General features: G+C 38.7%; 1 long non-coding RNA gene across 2 annotated transcripts in view; it reads right to left on the reverse strand.

The window, feature by feature from the left end:
• Nucleotides 1-2,044: 2,044 nt before the first annotated feature.
• LOC138746144 (uncharacterized) overlaps nt 2,045-18,605 on the reverse strand; it is a 42,642-nt gene continuing 26,081 nt past the window's right edge. For both annotated transcript variants that reach the window (XR_011346726.1, XR_011346725.1), the window contains 2 exons: nt 12,606-12,798; nt 2,045-7,578 (listed from right to left, as the gene is read on the reverse strand). This is a non-coding gene — a long non-coding RNA (uncharacterized lncRNA). The remainder of the gene's footprint in view (nt 7,579-12,605; nt 12,799-18,605) is intronic.

Raw genomic sequence — 18,605 nt, forward strand, 5'->3', positions numbered from 1 at the left:
CACAACTTGTCCACGCTAACCAAAATGTTCCACCCACACTAATCCCACCTGTCTGCATTGCCCCATATCATTCTAAACCAGTGGTTCTCAACCTTTTTCTCCCCCACTCACCTACCACTATATGTAATCCCTTATTAACCACAGATCACCTATGAGAAAAATCTAGCCAATATATCTGTCGGTGTAATTCAAACACCAGCCCAAATAATATCTTTTGCCAATCTGTTCTTCTGTCTTTCCCTCTTAATGACATCTCTCCTATAGATGGTTGCCCATATTTGCACAGTGTATTCAGTACTGTAGGCAGTAATGTCTTGCACAGTTGTACAGGAGACTCCTCAGCCACTTATCTGGCCATGATTGTACTGACTGATTGACAGGTAGCAGGATCTTGATTAGGCAACATTTCTTTCTTATATTTTCAATGATCCAAAATTCACGGGTCCTATTTGTTGATTGACTTTAAACGTGAGACCTTAAACTGGGTGGGACTTACTTTAAGTCAATATCACTGATTTCTTTTTACTTCTCTTCCAAGAGAAATAGATCTTTACTATTTAACCTGTCTAAGCCCCTGATAATTGTATAAATCTGTTCCAAAGGAATACTTATCTATTCTTACTTCTTGCCTACAATTTTCCACCAAAGGGAATATCTTCATGTTCCTCATCAGGACCTATGTATTGTACTTACAGTTTTCTTGCAATGCATGCACAATACTAATGTGTGCCAAATCTACAGTTCTAGAGTATCCTCCAAGCTCTTAAATTTCATGTCTGTCTTAAAGTGTCCTATATGCCTTTTGACCACCTTATTGAGCTGTTCTACTACCTCCACTGATCTGTGCACGTTATTCATAGTTTTGTTACTTTGTTCATCTACATGCACCAATATTTCACCATTTATTATTTGCTTAGTTATCTCAATGCATTATCTCATTTTGTATTCTTTGATGGCCCTCTAAACTAAACACAACTCCAGCAATCAATGTAATTTGCCAACTTACTAGCCACCCACCTACTTTTTTTTATCTAAGTTATATACATATATCACAAGGAGCAGGAGTCCTAAAACTGATCCTCTAATCAAAATAATACCCTTCCATCAGTCAGTTCCAATTCCAAACTATGGATCCCCTGCAGCCTTACCTTGTGGATCAAACCTACCAAGAAGGACCTTGTTAAATGCCTTACTAAAGTCCATGTAGGCAGGATCCACTGCTCTACCCTCATCAACTACCTTTGTCACATTCCCAAAAATTCAATCAAATATGTAAGACATGACCTTTCCCCAAAAAAGGCACGCAGACTATCCCTAATCGGTGTCTCAATGCATCATTCCACACCTCAAAGTGGGACCACTCAGAGTTCAGGATTCAATCAGGGCAGTTGGTTATAGGGAGTCAGGAGGTGTAGCCTGACATCTCTACAGCAAACTTCAATGCGGAATATTTCTATTTCTACATAGATGGTGTTAGTTCAACCCATTCACACTCCTGGTAATTTTTCAGTATAATTTTCCTCCACATTTCTTGTACTAATCTACAGGTGAGCCACTCTAATATCCAAGCCCCCTATCTAGTTTTCTCTCATGGGCTGCCTTGACCATTGCCTGCATTTGTTCTTGACACCCTCATGTACCTCACAAGTTCCAACTTTTCATTCGATCCAACTATTTTAAAATACTATGTTCCTGGCTCTACTCAATCTCAGTGAATATTAAGATTAGAAGACTATTATGTTTAAAAGAATCAAACTGTTAGCTCACATTCAATTTATTGGAGTAAAAATTGTGAAGATTTGTCTCTGGCTGTCTTTTAAAAGGAATGATTTTATGTCAAATATTGTGATGGAAAGTAAGCCAAGAAATCCTTCTCATGTTAAATAAGACCAGGACTTCATTACCTAGGACTTATGCTATTTACACATTGAGAGCTATATATATTGCGCTGGTTCAATTTGCACAGTGAATAAATACTTCCATTTTAATAATATTTAGATGTTTGAATGAAATAGTTTCAGCAGAAAACACCCTGCTCAGTCGATTGAAGCATCTCAGCACATTTATTGTACAATCAGCACAGCTAAAATTGGGAGACAAAGGGCTTTGAAGTTACAGAACAGAAAATGAATTATGGATTTTGAAATCTGAAGAGCAAAGGCAAGTAAAAGGAGCTGTTACAGATTTGTAACAACAGACACATCATTCAAGTAGTATGTAAACAGGATAAAGAGTATTTAAAATACCCAGAAATGGACAGAAATTATAAATGTGCAAAAGTTCATATTTCCAGCATGAATTATACATGTTACATTCAGGTTTCATTTAAAAGACTGAGTCCAGTGGACAGGGGGGCAGTGCTGCCTGAGCTAACCAGAGTGTCGCTTCAGCACCTCAGGGGGGAGGGGGGAGGGGGGGGTTTGCTCAGGCACCTCAGGGTGCCGCTCCGACACCTCGGGGGCCACTCCAGCACCTCCTTGTGGTCATTTTTGATGAACTTTGGCACCTACAAAATTAGCATTGCACCCCTGCCAGGGCCACATATCAATCTCAAGTAAGTACAGGCAGTGAATATACTAAAACTTAATATGAGATAACTTAACAGCCACTGTACAAAATCGAGTCATTATTACAAAAGAAACCCGCAAATTCCATGTATTCATATGTTTACTTGTCTGGTGCAAGATTAAAATTATTCAAATATATTCCCCCTGAGATTTAAAGACTCAAGTGAAAACTGTGCTTGCTTTTTTAAAACAATAAAACTGGTCATAAAACTGTAATTTCTACTCCAAACACAAATTCAATAATCATGATGTTAAATTAAAGGTGGGTTCTCAGTGACATAGGAGGAATCATGTACATGCAAAATTAGATAAGTTGGAATGTTGAATTGTCCCTTGAATAAATCCTTATGGGTTTTGTGTTGCTGAGCTGTGGAATGCTGGAACACAACGTGATCTGAAGTCAACTATTTACAAACGCAGATAATTGTTCGGAGCTTGGAGAGTTTGAACATGAAAGTGAGTAGCTTGGGGCACATTTATTGACACTTTCTCCTGCGTTGCTGTTTGGGTTCATTCTGGAGTAGGAGAGAGATAATTTTGCCCATTAATATGTAGACATCATGTAATGGTCTTCTCAAGAAGATATAGTTAGAGGTGTCTAGGGAGATAATTTCAGAAACATATTTCAATCCCAGGAATAGTGTAGGAAGTAATTCAATAGCCTTACCAAGTCAAGAAAAGTGAACACAGTTGCAAATTTATCAGTTTCTGGTGCACAATTGCCCTCTTCTCTCTTGTCAAATTATCTTGCAAGTTTATATTATTATAATATTCCCCATTACATGATGGGGTTCTGCTGATCTTATTTTACCAAAGACTGATCCATGAGATAAAGGAATATGAGAGTGGAAAGAAAACGTTTGAAAACCATTGTTTTAATTATACGTAATTTCTTGTTATGAGCACGGTTTCTTAACTCCAAAGCAAATGGGTTAATGACAAATTTTCTCAAGCAAAATATTTCAGTAATACTTTCTCACATACCACCTTAAGTAATCCCTTAATAATCACAGAGCACCTATGGGATAGGATGATATTTAAGGTGGTGTGTGAGTGAAAATAAAAAGTTTGAAAGTCACTGATCAAGCAGAATAGTTAATGTGGCGTATTTGAATTTTCAGAAGAGATTATTAAAAAAAATCAGTGCATACCTAACAGTGGTAATATTTTGAATGAATTGAGTATTTTTTAACAAGTGATAAACTACAAGTAGGAATTCATGGATCATTTTTGGGTTGTGAGGATCTGATGTGGACTGAGTCCTCAGATGCTCATGATCTATGAGAACAAGTACAATACACCTAAGTTTGCTGAAGATATAGATCTATCCAGCAATGTTGGTGAAGAAGCAGAAAGTTGACAAAAATGTATTTTTTACACACTCACTGTGTTCCAGATATTATTCCCCAATTTCCTGGAATGCAGTCTATGTAAAAAGATCGGAATGGGAATAAGGACTCATTTCTCTTCTAGCATTTTACCTCCTTGATCCCTAGGAATTTTCACGGATCGCCTACATTCTAAACTGAATTGCAGGTGATCCATGAACAACAAGTTAATGAATAGGATGTCCAGCCAACGAAAATATCGCACTTCAAATATTCTGTCTAAACTCATAGTGTGATACAGATATTTGGAGTTTTGGTCATTCCTGTGTGAATGGCCACTCTGAGAAGATAGGGAGACCCTTCAGAATGAAAAAGATCACTTAAGTTATATGTAAAAAACATAAAAGGTAAAGGACATGGCAATTGGAATATAATGTGGAGCAATGTGAGGTCATCCACTTTGATAGAAATAATAGAAAGGCAGAATATTTTTCTTAAAATGGAATAAGGTGATATTCAGAAGGACCAGGACTCATTCAACATGTCATGCAAGTACAGTCAAACAAACAAGAAAGCACAAAAGTAGAGCTATCTTGTCTAAAATATTGTGCAAAATTATCTCACTGCCAAAGGAAAGTTACTGATAAGTAGAAATTGTGCCTGGCCCACAGGAAAAAGAATTTCAGTGTTGTTTGTGATGTCATGTGTGTGCTCTGACATTAATTGTGATATTTGAACTTTGAGAATGCATTTGTGGTTGAGAATATGTGGCAAGGATTCGCTAGATTAACATCTAGGTCAATGGTTCTCAACCATTTTCTTTCCACTAACATACCACTTTATCTATGCCCTATGCCATCGGTGCTCTGTGATTAATAAGGGATTGCTTAAGGTCGTCTGTGAGTGGAAAGTAAAAGTTTGAAAACCACTGTTTTAATTGTACCTAACATGCACGGTTTCATAACTCCAAAGGAAGTGGGCCAATGACAAATTTGCTGAAGCAGATATATTTCAGCAACATTTAGGTCTAGAGCTGTGATTCTCAACCTTTCCTTCCCACTCACATACCACCTTAAGCAATCCCTTACTAATCACAGAGGACTTATGGCATAGGGATTACTTAAAGTAGTATGTGAGTGGAAAGAAAAAGGTTGAGAACCACTGATCTAAGTTAATAGTTTGTTGTATGAATATTTAAGCAGACTGATCCTTCTCTGTCCAGAATTTACAGGCATGAGAAGTGATCACAATGAAGTACAAAACATTGCCACAGAGCTTGACAGAATGGAAAGTGGAACAATGCTTCCTTTGGATGGAGTGTTCATATTCTCAATATATGGGATCAATTATTCAAAACATAGTTTGTGAAACTTTGAATCCTCTACCTAAGAATGATGTTGAGGTTCAGTCACTAAGTGTATTCATGAAAGAAAAACATACATTTTTAGATATGAATATTTAGATAGATAGGGAGGCACAATTAGCGGAGTGGTTCACACAATGATTCTGCAGTGCCAGCGGCTGTCTGTCAAGAATTTATACATTCTCCTTGTGTCTCCATGGGTTTCCTCTGGGTGCTCCAGTTTCCTCCCACTGTTCAAAATATACTGGGTGTAAATTGGGCGGCACACAGGCCTGTGAGCCAAAAGGGCCTGTTACCATGCTGTATGCCTAAATTTAAATTTAATTATTAAGGGAATCAAATGATGCTCTAAAAGATAAACCATGCTCTTTTGAAAGGTGGAGCTGATACAGGGCACCGAATATTCCTCCTTTGCCTTCTCAAGCTCTCGTTTTGTTTTTAACAAGGGCATTCTTCTGCTGCATTTTTTTTCTACAAGAAAGAGTAATGGCTCAAGTAAGTTGTGGACTCCTGTCCGGTTACATGGTCTTAATCAAGGTTGACCATCCTATACAGAGTTAAAATCTCAACTTACAGTTTATGGTTCCATGGGGATTAAAATTGAACAACTAGTTACTTTAGGAGTTCATACGGGACTGAAGAAAACCAGTCTTTTAATTAATTCCATAGATGAAAGAGATCCCAGGAGAGTAATCTCTTGCGTCCTATCCAATGTTTACCCCTTAACTGAGATTAATAAAACAACAGATCATTTGGCCAATACCAAATGTGAGACAGTTTCCTATGCACAAACTGGTTACAATACAAAGGTGACAATATTTTAAAACATATTTCATTGCTTTGGATTATGTAGAGGTCATGAAAAAGACTTAAATAAATATAGTTATCATTCTATTATCAGAATATTCCATACATTTGTATTGTTGACTTTGAATAGATGAGATACAAAATTGCAATTTATTGATCTGAATTAAATTTCAGGGCTTCTTTATACTTTGGATAGCTTTCCCATCAGGGAATTGAAACAAAATGGAGTTAGCCCTGTGCCATAGGACACTTAAAACCTATTTCAAGCACACTTTGATATTTAACAAAATTTATGTGCCACTTTTAACAGTGAAAGTATAGCTGAAGGGTGATATAAGTAAGGAAACGGTCAATATTATAATATCAAGAGTAGCAATAGCAAGAAATAACCAGAATGTCTATTAACAATACTGGGTCCGCCAATGAGTTGGAGGATAGTTCTACCTGTGCTCACAGCAAGCAGCCAATTGTACAGAAAACATACACAATTTAATCAGAATGCAGTCAATTCGTACAGTGGAAGGAATTTATGATGAGAACTCATGTTTACTTTTCATAATACAAGCAGGATCATTTCTATAGAGAAATATAATGAGAGGAGACTGGCTGCACAAAGGAAAATGCAGAAAACAATTTATTCCAGTGGTAAGAGCCGTTCAGTCTTAATGGATGGGAGAATTGATTCTTCATTCCACTCCTGCCAGGAATAACGTTGTCACTGTATGCTGTTCCAATGGTTTCTTAAATATGACATAAATTAAGATAAGTCAAGATTAATTATCATAATGGTAAAATTTGACATTGATCTTTTGATATAAACCTGTTTTGAACAGTACCTGAATATTGTGAACTGTAAGTATGTAAAAGCATTTGCAGTTGCCAACATATTTTTTTTGGAAAACATAATTAGATCCATTAAATCACAGAGAGATACAGCATGGAAACAGGCTCTTCAGCCCAAGCAGTCTGTACCAGCAACAAACCACCCATTTACACAAATCTTACATTAACACAGTCATCCACATCCACTACCTCATCCCACCCCCACCTCTAATCCAAACATTAAGGACAATTTACAGCAGTGAATTAACCCATCAGTTCGCATCTTTTGAACATGGGAGGAAACCAGACCATGCATTGGAAGCCCACACAGTCACTGAGAGAATGTTCAAACTCCACGCGGACAATATTAAACGTCAGGATTGTATCTGTGAGGCAGTGGCTTTCCTTGCTGTGTCACAGTGCTGCTCTAACACATTGGCTCACTGAAGATAAGCAAAGCTTCCCCTGTGTCCTTCCATGTGATTCTCCATGACTGCATCAGAGGAGGTATTAGACATCATGTTGCGGTGCCTTCTTCCTCACAGCGTGCCCCCACTTTAAAAGCCGACTAAAAGTGACTGTTTGCTGGCCATTCTTCCCACTATCTCATTCAACAAATTGCTTGAAAGAGAAACTGGCAGCTCATTTGTTGAAATTAAAAGATGAGGTGTCGCAAAAACATAATCCAGACCTGCGGAGTGAATGAACAAGACAGCTCACCAAAATTCCCCACAAAATGTAACAAGTGCAACAAGTTCTTCATTCATGATAGCACAATTTAAATAAAAAGGAAATCTAAAATATCACATCAGCATTCTAGGAATGTTATTATACACCATGAACCAGGAGCTGATTGACGTAACATTTCCTCTACAACTATGAATGTTCAAGCCCAGAAGCTAATTTTTTAAACACCTTATAAAGCAAAACTGATTTCCTGATTAACTTATTTTGCAAAGCAGCCATGTGCAAAATGTTAATCTTTTAGATTTTGTTTTTAAGAATGGAGTGCTCCGGTTGACTTCAGATTTTAAAAAATCAACATCTATCCAACGTGGAAGAAAAAAAATTATTTTTTTCAGACCACTTATTTGTGTGCATGGCATGAAAAGTGCTGAGCTGAATGATGGCATTTTAAGTTCTGCGATGCTTTGCTGTTTCAAACACATTTGTGCTGGGAAGATAAACTAGAGATTCAATAACAATATCAAAATTAAAATTGATATTAATATTAATATACATTTTTTATCAATAAGCATGGTTTAGATTTTATTCTTGAAGTTAATTCTTATTTAGTACGATTCTCATAAACTCAGGCAATATAGTTAGCAAAACATTTAACACCACGCTATTGCAGCAACCCAGGTTTGAATCTGGCACTATTTATAGGGACTGTGTATATTCTCCCAATATGGGTTTCCTCCCACCTTTCAAAATGTAAAGGGGTTATAGGTTAATTTGGGCATTTGGGTGGTACAAACATGTGGGCCGGAAGGGCCTGTTACTGTGATGTATGTCTAAATTTAACATTTTTTTAAAAATCTCAATCAAGAACTTACCAAAGAAGATGAATAAGAAGAAGGAATTGCACTATTTAAACAACAATTTCACATCAGTTACTCTTCATTAATTTGGGTTACTGGATTAACTTTCTTTTATATTAGATCCAAGAGTAAAGATTTTACATAATAATTTGCACAGATTAACATTTTGTGTTGAAAATATTGCAGGAACTAGGTTTCAAGTCTGTTAAAGGTTGGGTGGGAACTAGGACCCTGGTATGTTGAATTCCATATGAGAATGGGGACTCTGCTGTGTTGTGTGGAAACTGTGACTCCAGTGTGTTGAAGATTGCGTGGGAATGAGGAACCTGGTTTGTTAAAGGTGGTGCTGGAACTGGGACCACTGTGTGTTTAAGGTGATATGCTGGAAGTGGGGCAGTAGTGCACCAATTGGGATCTCAGTACTGTGAGAAAACCAACTGAAAAACCTCACAAAGATTAGCATATACAGAGCTGTTGTCATACCCACACTCCTGTTCGGCTCCGAATCATGGGTCCTTTACCAGCATCACCTACGGTTCCTAGAACACTTCTACCAGTGTTGTCTCCGCTCCATCCTCAACATTCATTGGAGCGACTTCATCCCCAACATCGAAGATGGCAGAGGCCGACAGCATCGAATCCATGCTGCTGAAGATCAAACTGCGCTGGGTAGGTCACGTCTCCACCTTCCCAAGATCGTGTTATATGGTGTGCTCTCCACTGGCCACCAAGACAGAGGTGCACCAAAGAAGAGGTACAAGGACTGCTTAAAGAAAGCTCTTGGTGCCTGCCACATTGACCACCACCAGTGGGCTGATATCGCCTCAAACCATGCATCTTGGCGCCTCACAGTTCGGCGGGCAGCAACCTCCTTTGAAGAAAACCGCAGAGCCCACCTCACTGACAAAAGGCAAAGGAGGAAAAACTCAACACCCAACCCCAACCAACCAATTTTCACTTGCAACCGCTGCAACCGTGTCTGCCTGTCCCGCATCGGACTTGTCAGCCACAAACGAGCCTGCAGCTGACGTGGACATTACCCCTCCATAAATCTTTGTCCGCGAAGCCAAGCCAAAGACAAAGACTGTGAGAAAAGAAGCTACTGATTGTTATGGCGCCTGATGATCTGGATACCAAACCATCAGGATTACCATATAGTTTGGATGGTGAATTATTGGAGTATCACAAGGCATCAAAAGAAGTGTGAGAGTTTGGATTTTAAAAGAAATGTAGATATGATTGCTTTGTCAAAATGAAAGTCAAATAGAGTTTTTTTTTCAACTAGAAATTGTCTATTTGGGATTAAAAGTTAATATCAGTGTCTTACAACCTTTCAGAGATGACGCCAAAGCTGAACAATTGAACAGAGCTGAACTACCTTTGACCCCAGAATGATATCGGTGATATTTACACCACTGCAACACTGAGAATCAAGAATGAATCATGTGAGTAAAATTAAGATCAGCTGAGGGCATGTGACTAAATCAAGCAGAGAAAATTAGGGAATTGTTTTAATATGGTAATACACAATGAGAACATAGAATGTTATGTCTGATGCTTTAAACTATGGAATAGGTGTTCCAATCAACTATATCACGAATACATTTTTTTTAAATGTAGACATACAACATGATAACAGGACCTTCCTGCCCAGTAAAATACCACAATTAACCTACAACCATTTATGTTTTGAAGGGTAGGAGGAAAGAGAGCACTTGGAGGAAACTCATACAAACACGGGAGAATGTACAAACTCCTCACAGACAGCGCCAGATTCGAAAACGGGTAGCTGGTGCTGTAATTGCGATACATTAATCACCATGTCACCCAAAGGCATCTCCTGATTTGAACTAAAGCAAAAGGAATCATAGTGATTAAATAAAGATAAATGTATTATTTTGAAGTGAATAAGCTTCATTTGTTTCTTTTTTTAGAAAAAAAAGATTTTTCACTCTTGTCACAAATAACAAACCTTCATTGGCTATTCCTGTTATTCCCATAATGACAGCAGCTTCCAGAATTTAAGACTGCCAACTTTTGAAAGGTGAGATACTGGACATGTTTGGAATATGTAATCATTTTCAGAAGCATGTGCGGAGAAGACCCTTCATCAGAACTGGAGAAGTGAGGAAATAAGCATGTTGCAAGTTGAAGAGACGAGGTGGTGGGGATGAGATAAAGAAAACAGAGGGAATGACAATCATAGAGCAGAGACCAAGGACAAATGCAATTTTTACCCGATAACAGTTGGATGATGGTTTTTCAATCACAGCCACAGAAATCACTGAGATAAATAAAAGTCCGATCAATTCAAATACGTAAGAGTTTTACAAGAGAGGAGTTGAATTGACTATGGATCCAGGTTATCTGAAGTGGGGCATCAAATTGTCACATAATGACCTGAGAATATAAATCTCAAATGAAATTCCCTCAGAACTTTACAGCATTGTACATATAAAAGCTAATTGCAGAAGCTTTGTACACTGGCCAGGTGCTGATAACGATCGACAAGCTCTAGTTTCAGCATATTCCTTCTGTCAAGAGTGTAAAACTAGGCCACAAAAGAGCTTCACAAACATAGAGGTGGGTGATAGGCACAATCGTTTTGAAGAGGCCACGTTGGCAATTTTCTAGTCCTTATTGATGGAACGTGATTAAGTTCAACGTGTGGGATCAACATGGAAGAAACTATAGTGGAGGAGCTGAAATAAATTTTCACTCTTCATGGCATACTTGAAGAATTAATGTCAGAAAATACAGCTCCACTCAGATCAGGCTGATTTAATTCCTTTATGAGGATAAATTATATCACGCAGTCTCTTTAAAATGTTGCTGAAAAATCCATAAAGTTCATACTTTCAAGGACACTTTGAAGGGGCAAACTTTCATGGTTGTCAGAGACTAACCCAGAGGTGAAACCAATGCAGACTAATATAACTTACATGAAAAAATGTGGTTGAAGCGTTCAGTAAAAAGAGATGATAAAATTTGAATAGGTACTTTCATCCCTGGTCTTAACATGAATCACCATTTGGATAACTTTCTACTCAAAATCATACAGCACCACATTCTACCTCAGATGAGGCGGAATTCCTAAGGGGTACCATGAAAGAGAGAAGATATTAGTGGGAGTTGAATGCAATCAATGGTGGTGATATTGGGGATGGGTAGGTACACTTTAAGATCGACTGAGGTTGAGATCAGCAAATAAATAGAGTGGAGACGATGCAGTAGAAATGCAGAAATGCTGGGAGGAACTCAACAGGTCTCACAGAGTCCATGGGAGCTAAAGATATATAGGTATAACCAAAGTTTCAGGCTTGAGCCCTTCTTCAAGGTATGAGTGGAGGAGATGGTTTTTCTGGACCAAGATATAGAGGAATCACCATCCTCAAATGGATATTGTGCAAAGATAAATAATTTATTAGCATTCATATTGATTGGGAGGAATGTCCATAAATAATACATTTATTATTAAGATGGAAAGCGTTGCTTTTGATTCAAATAAAGGAAATCATGATGAATATCATTATGTGTTGACGGTATATCGACAATGGCAAGATTTTGAGGAGCACAGAGATGAAAGACAACACTCCTTCATTTCTCTATAAGACCAAAATAAAGCAAGAAGGTTGACTAAAGTGGGAGGTGAAATACAATGAAAAAAGTCATTTAAATTGAACCAAGAACAGCAAGGATTGTGATCAGTTCAGAATATAATTAAGGAGAGCCAAATTATCAATTCAAAAATGGAAATACAGGAGGGAATTCAGTTTGCAAGAAACATAAAATCTTACTATTTTAGCTTCTATTGGTAGGCGAAGAGAAGATTGGTGTAGACTAATTTTGGCCCACGAGAGTAAAATAAAAGGAGTCATTATGATGGGGAGCAAAGAAATTGCAAACCTATGCTCTAGTGGGAAGGAAAAACCAAGGCAAACCTGTATTGGTGGAGCATTGTTGTTTGGGAAATTGATGGGACTTAATGCTAATAAATCCCTAGTTACCAAGGTGTACATCCCAGTAACAATGGATGCATTGATGGCTATTTTCCAACATTCTTTATAAGTGTCATAGAAGATCATTTGGAAAACAATAAAAGGAACCATGTGGATATGTTTCATAATGGCATTAATGTACATTTTCCTTAACAACATATGGAAGAATTACTAACCTGTGGTGGCTAGCCTGCTAGGAAATCAAACCAGGTCGGAAAGTCTCGGGCAGCGCGATGACGTGACCTTCGGCTATGTGTGGCACGGGGGGTGGTGTTAAAAAGTGCGTGGGTCCCACCGTAAACTGTTTTCCGTTTGAACTCAACTCGACTATGTCTCTTCATTTCATACCGTGATTCAGCAACAATAAACCTATAATTAACAAAATAACACATGATCTGTAAGTCTATGCTTTGTTGAAACTTATTTGATACAGAGCATTTCGTATTCTAGTCGTACTGAATCTAATTCAATTCATTGGAACCCATTGGTCACTATAAAATGCTTCCAATCTCTTGTCTCCAATGTATTAACTGAGAATATAAATAAAAATGAGTCCAGTAATGCTGCTGGGAACATTGTGTTAACAGTTCATTGCTCCTTCACCTGATAGACAGTGCTCTAGATGAGTTATCATATATTTTTTTTTTCTTTTGGCTTGGCTTCGCGGACGAAGATTTATGGAGGGGGTAAAAAGTCCACGTCAGCTGCAGGCTCGTTTGTGGCTGACCAGTCCGATGCGGGACAGGCAGACACGATTGCAGCGGTTGCAAGGGAAAATTGGTTGGTTGGGGTTGGGTGTTGGGTTTTTCCTCCTTTGCCTTTTGTCAGTGAGGTGGGCTCTGCGGTCTTCTTCAAAGGAGGCTGCTGCCCGCCAAACTGTGAGGCGCCAAGATGCACGGTTTGAGGCGTTATCAGCCCACTGGCGGTGGTCAATGTGGCAGGCACCAAGAGATTTCTTTAGGCAGTCCTTGTACCTTTTCTTTGGTGCACCTCTGTCACGGTGGCCAGTGGAGAGCTCGCCATATAATACGATCTTGGGAAGGCGATGGTCCTCCATTCTGGAGACGTGACCCATCCAGCGCAGCTGGATCTTCAGCAGCGTGGACTCGATGCTGTCGACCTCTGCCATCTCGAGTACCTCGACGTTAGGGGTGTGAGCGCTCCAATGGATGTTGAGGATGGAGCGGAGACAACGCTGGTGGAAGCGTTCTAGGAGCCGTAGGTGGTGCCGGTAGAGGACCCATGATTCGGAGCCGAACAGGAGTGTGGGTATGACAACGGCTCTGTATACGCTTATCTTTGTGAGGTTTTTCAGTTGGTTGTTTTTCCAGACTCTTTTGTGTAGTCTTCCAAAGGCGCTATTTGCCTTGGCGAGTCTGTTGTCTATCTCATTGTCGATCCTTGCATCTGATGAAATGGTGCAGCCGAGATAGGTAAACTGGTTGACCGTTTTGAGTTTTGTGTGCCCGATGGAGATGTGGGGGGGCTGGTAGTCATGGTGGGGAGCTGGCTGATGGAGGACCTCAGTTTTCTTCAGGCTGACTTCCAGGCCAAACATTTTGGCAGTTTCCGCAAAGCAGGACGTCAAGCGCTGAAGATAATTTTCATTTGTGTGGGGTCAAGAAGAAAGTTTCTTACTAAATATCACCCACATTAATATTAATTCATTGGTATGACAGAAAGAAACAGGCAATGCTATTTTAACACTGCAGATAACAGGTGATGCTGGATCTTTTCAGAACATTCAATCCACTCGAATTTATTGTTTATTAAAACCAGTTGCAATGTCACATTGGTGTAGATTTCAGAAAAGTTCACGAAGTCTTCAGGCCACATGTTTTTATTTGAAATACAATGAACAATGAACAATAGTCCAATTCAGTGGCATGTCCATTCAGAGGCCTGGATAGTCTCCTGTTACACTTTTTTCGCCTGACTACACCATTAAATGTACTTGGTTTGAACTCTGCTGCAGGCAAGGATGTAATCATTAAATGCCATTTGTGTGGGTACTAATCAAAATGAGGAGTTACCATACTCTTATACCTCAGCTTTTAAACATGTTTGCTTCCTTTAACATATGCATTGAAGACACTGAGTTATGGTGAACTTGGTGTAATGGTTCATATGCGAATCATTCCCTGAACCCCCATCATATGGGTGTTAAGCTTCACATGTTGCTCCAGAGCTCTGATGGATCCAGCAAATGTTTCTGAATATTGTCCAGCCAGATCATTGCAGTTTTTCCAATGACCTCCAGTAAGACATTTACAAGTTGAGTCTTCCCTCATGTTTCAACAATATAAGTGGTGCAGTTTGAAGACAATCTGAGGGGGAAGAAAATAGTCTGGTAGCAACCTAAGGCCACCAAAACCACAACAGCAGCAAGAAATAACAATACCTCCCTTTCCCTGTGAATGACGTACTAACTGCTTTCTCTCTGTTTCTGGAACAAAAGAGGAACTAAAATTGGCTTCAAAGTTCTCAGGACAGAGAAATAAGCCAACAACAAGGATTATCACTTTTGGCTGCTGTGGTATGGACCTGTGGAAAAACAAGTTCAGGCATTCATTGAAGATGAGATTGTATATGCCAGTTCAACATGTGTCTTAACGGCTAATTGGTATTAATTATCTGTTCTTGAACACAAATGGTATTCATTAATCAATGTACCACCGGTAGATATCGGTGGAAACAATCAAGTAAGTCAGTGTATTTAAAAACATGATGAAAGAAAAGAACTATAAATCAAAGCTGCTGAAAGCAAAATGTAAGATAGATTTGAATGACAATTCTTCATCACTTTATGTTGCTTTATTACTTTTGTTACTGTGATATGATACACATTGCTGTTCCTCCTTAACAAAAAGATCACATGATATTATCTTATCTCCTCTGCTGCCGGATGGTGGTTTGTACAATTCCCAAAGATAGTTTTACACTGGTAGCTTCGTCTAACAACAAAAATAGGTGCTCAAACTTTGGCAGAAACATTTCACAATCGTTATCACATTATGTTTGATCAGCAATGCAATGTTGTGTACTGGCTACTGTGTTCTGGTGGAACACAGCCAGAATTTTTACAGTGTGAGCATTGTAGTTCCAATTAAGATGGGATTTCATTAATACAGTGGCTCGGATAAAAAAAAAATAGACATTTATAGCTCCGTAGAGAGCAGCTTAGCTAAGTCACCATTCTAATTAATTAGCCTGACCTTGCACAGTTAACAGGTAAATAAAACCCAACACCCAACCCCAACCAACCAATTTTCCCCTGCAACCGCTGCAACCGTGTCTGCCTGTCCCGTCCCGCATCAGACTTGTCAGCCACAAACGAACCTGCAACTGACGTGGACATTCTACCCCTCCATAAATCTTCGTCTGCGAAGCCAAGCCAAAGAAAGAAAAGAAGAAACCTCAAACTGTAGAACCACATTAGAAGGGGTGTTTAAAAAAAATACTGTGCTATTATCAAAATGACCACTTAGTTTCTTAATTTAACTGTATACTAAAGCTTCATTTTCCATGATAGTGTCCAGCTAATATTAACTCACGTGAATAGGGTGGTGAAGAAGGCTTTTAGTATGCTGGCCTTTATCAATCATTGCATGGAATATAGGAGTTGGGAGGTGATGTTGAGATTGTATAAGACGTTGGTGCGGCCTAATTTGGAGTTCTGTGTGCAGTTCTGGTCGCCTAATTATAGGAAGGATATAAACAGAGTGGAGAGAGTGCAGAGAAGGTTGACCAGAATGTTGCCTGGGTTTAAGCATCTGGAGTATGGGGAGAGATTGGACAGATTGGGTCTTTATTCTTTGGAGCGTAGAAGGTTGAGAGGGGATTTGATAGAAGTATTTAAGATTATGAAAGGGATAGACAGAATGGATGTGGATAGACTATTTCCGTTAAGAGGAGGAAAGTTTAAAACAAGAGGACATGAGTTAAGAATTAAGGGACAGAGGTTTAGAGGTAACATGAGGGGGAACTTCTTTACTCAGAGAGTGGTAGCTGTGTGGAATGATCTTCCGGGAGAAATAGTGGCGGCGGAGTCAATTGTATTATTTAAGAAAAGGTTGGACAGGTATATGGATGAGAAGAAGATGGAGGGTTATGGGCATTGTGCAGGGAGGTGGGATTAGAAAGGGGTGTTTGGTTCGGTGCGGACTAGAAGGGCCTAATGGCCTGTTTCCGTGCTGTAATTGTTATGTTATGTTATGTTATGTTATGAATTTCATGTATTTTGTTTCAAAACTAATCAATTTATTAAAACAAAATTTCAACCATTGTTGGTTAAGCAGAATTTATTCTTACGGAGAAACAATCAGGTCCTCAAATTATTTAGAAGATAACTGTTGATTTTTTTGATTTCTGCAATAAATCTTATGAATTGTACCATGGATACACCTATTTCATTTATTTTGCATGATCCAGCTGATCAGAAATTAGTTGCTGCATTAACCTAGGGCATTGAATACAGGAGCAGGAACCTCATGTTACAACTGTGCAAGATGTTGGTGAGATCATACTTGGAGTATTGTGTGCAGTTCTAGTCACTCAGCTATAGAAAAGATATTATGAAGCTAAAAAGGGTGCAGAAAAGACTCATGGGCAGGTTTTCATGTCTGGTAGACCTGAATTATAAAAGGATGGCTTGATAAACTGGGACTATTCAACCTGATGTGTAAGAGGTAAACTTTATTGAGGTTTGTAAAATCATAAGGAGCACAGATAAGGTAAATATACTTGGAGCCTTTTTTTTTACAGGGCAGAGGGAGCTCAAACTAGAGGGTATGGATTTAAAGTGAGAGGGGAGTAGTTAATAGAATCTGACAGGCACCTTGATCATGTGGAGGGTGATGGGTATGTGGATTGAGATGCCAGAGGATGTGGTAGAAGTGGGGATGACTGTAATATTTAAAATACTTGGATTGGGAAGATTGAGAGGGAGTGAGCCAAATGCACGCTTATCAGATTAACTTGGACAAGTCAGCTTGGACGAGGCTAAAGGGCCTGTTTCCATCCTATAGAATTCTATGACACTACCATTTAAATAATAGGATTTAAAATATAATACATTGGCTGTAATGCAAAGAGGCATCTTGAAGACTATTAAATATATTGGAAGTTCAGGTTATTATTTCTTGTATTCTTTGTCAGTAAATAGGTGGCAAGATTAATATAGATGTTAGCACGATGCCATTGATCTGGTTTTGAATCCAGTGCTGTCTATAAGGAGAACCCATGCCTATGTGGGTTTTTTTTGAGTGCTCTGGTTTCCTTCCCACATTCCAAAGATGCACGAGGTTAGTAAGTTAATTGATCGTATTGGTGTTTTTGAGCATTACGGGATCGTGAGCTGGAAGGGCCTGTTACCACGCAATTTTTCAGAAAGACAATTGTCCTATTCTAAATCCGTAAATGGTTGTCACATGCTCTGATTTTGCCACTCTATTAACTCCAACTCCTGGGGCTTCAAATTAACACAATAAGTTACACCAACAATTTTTCTTCTACAATGCACTACATGGACGTGTCTATGATTGAAACTTACGTCTTCTTCTGGATTCATTGATTGATCCAAAAAAATTTGGAAATAATTTGCACATCAGATTTTGAAATTTCGGTCCACAGTTTCTAAAACTGAATCGAAATTTATTTTGTGTTACAGTGGTACAGCATCTAATTAAACACTAATCTCCTGCGATACTCGAGAGACTGCAGATCCTGAAATCTGAAGCAAAAAAAAACCCAATCCGTTGAAAGGTTGTGATATGAAATTTTGTCTTTTTTTTTTCTTCCATTGATGCCACTTGACCTGCTGAATTCTTCCAGCAGATTGTGTTTTGTCTCAATACTCAGGCAATCTGGCAGAATAAATGGTTTGTCCTTCGTGGCGTGATGCGATTTCAACAACTTTCATTCTTTTCCTATTTCACATGCATGAAAAGATGCAGACTTCACTCAATTGATACTTAAATTAAAGCTATTTCAATCTTAAACTGATTATACCATGCATGACGCCACATGAGATGGGAAGTTAAATCAGTCAGTCAAATCTCTGCATGGTAGGAAAAGGAGTAAACAAAGTCGTTCAAATGGGGAACAAAAGCCAAGTTCAACGAAATAGAATGCAAAAGCCTACAGGCAATTCATTCAAGTAGTTTTTCTGGAAGAAA

The sequence above is a fragment of the Narcine bancroftii genome, chromosome 11, assembly GCF_036971445.1.
Source record: "Narcine bancroftii isolate sNarBan1 chromosome 11, sNarBan1.hap1, whole genome shotgun sequence".
NCBI classification, from domain to species: domain Eukaryota; kingdom Metazoa; phylum Chordata; class Chondrichthyes; order Torpediniformes; family Narcinidae; genus Narcine; species Narcine bancroftii.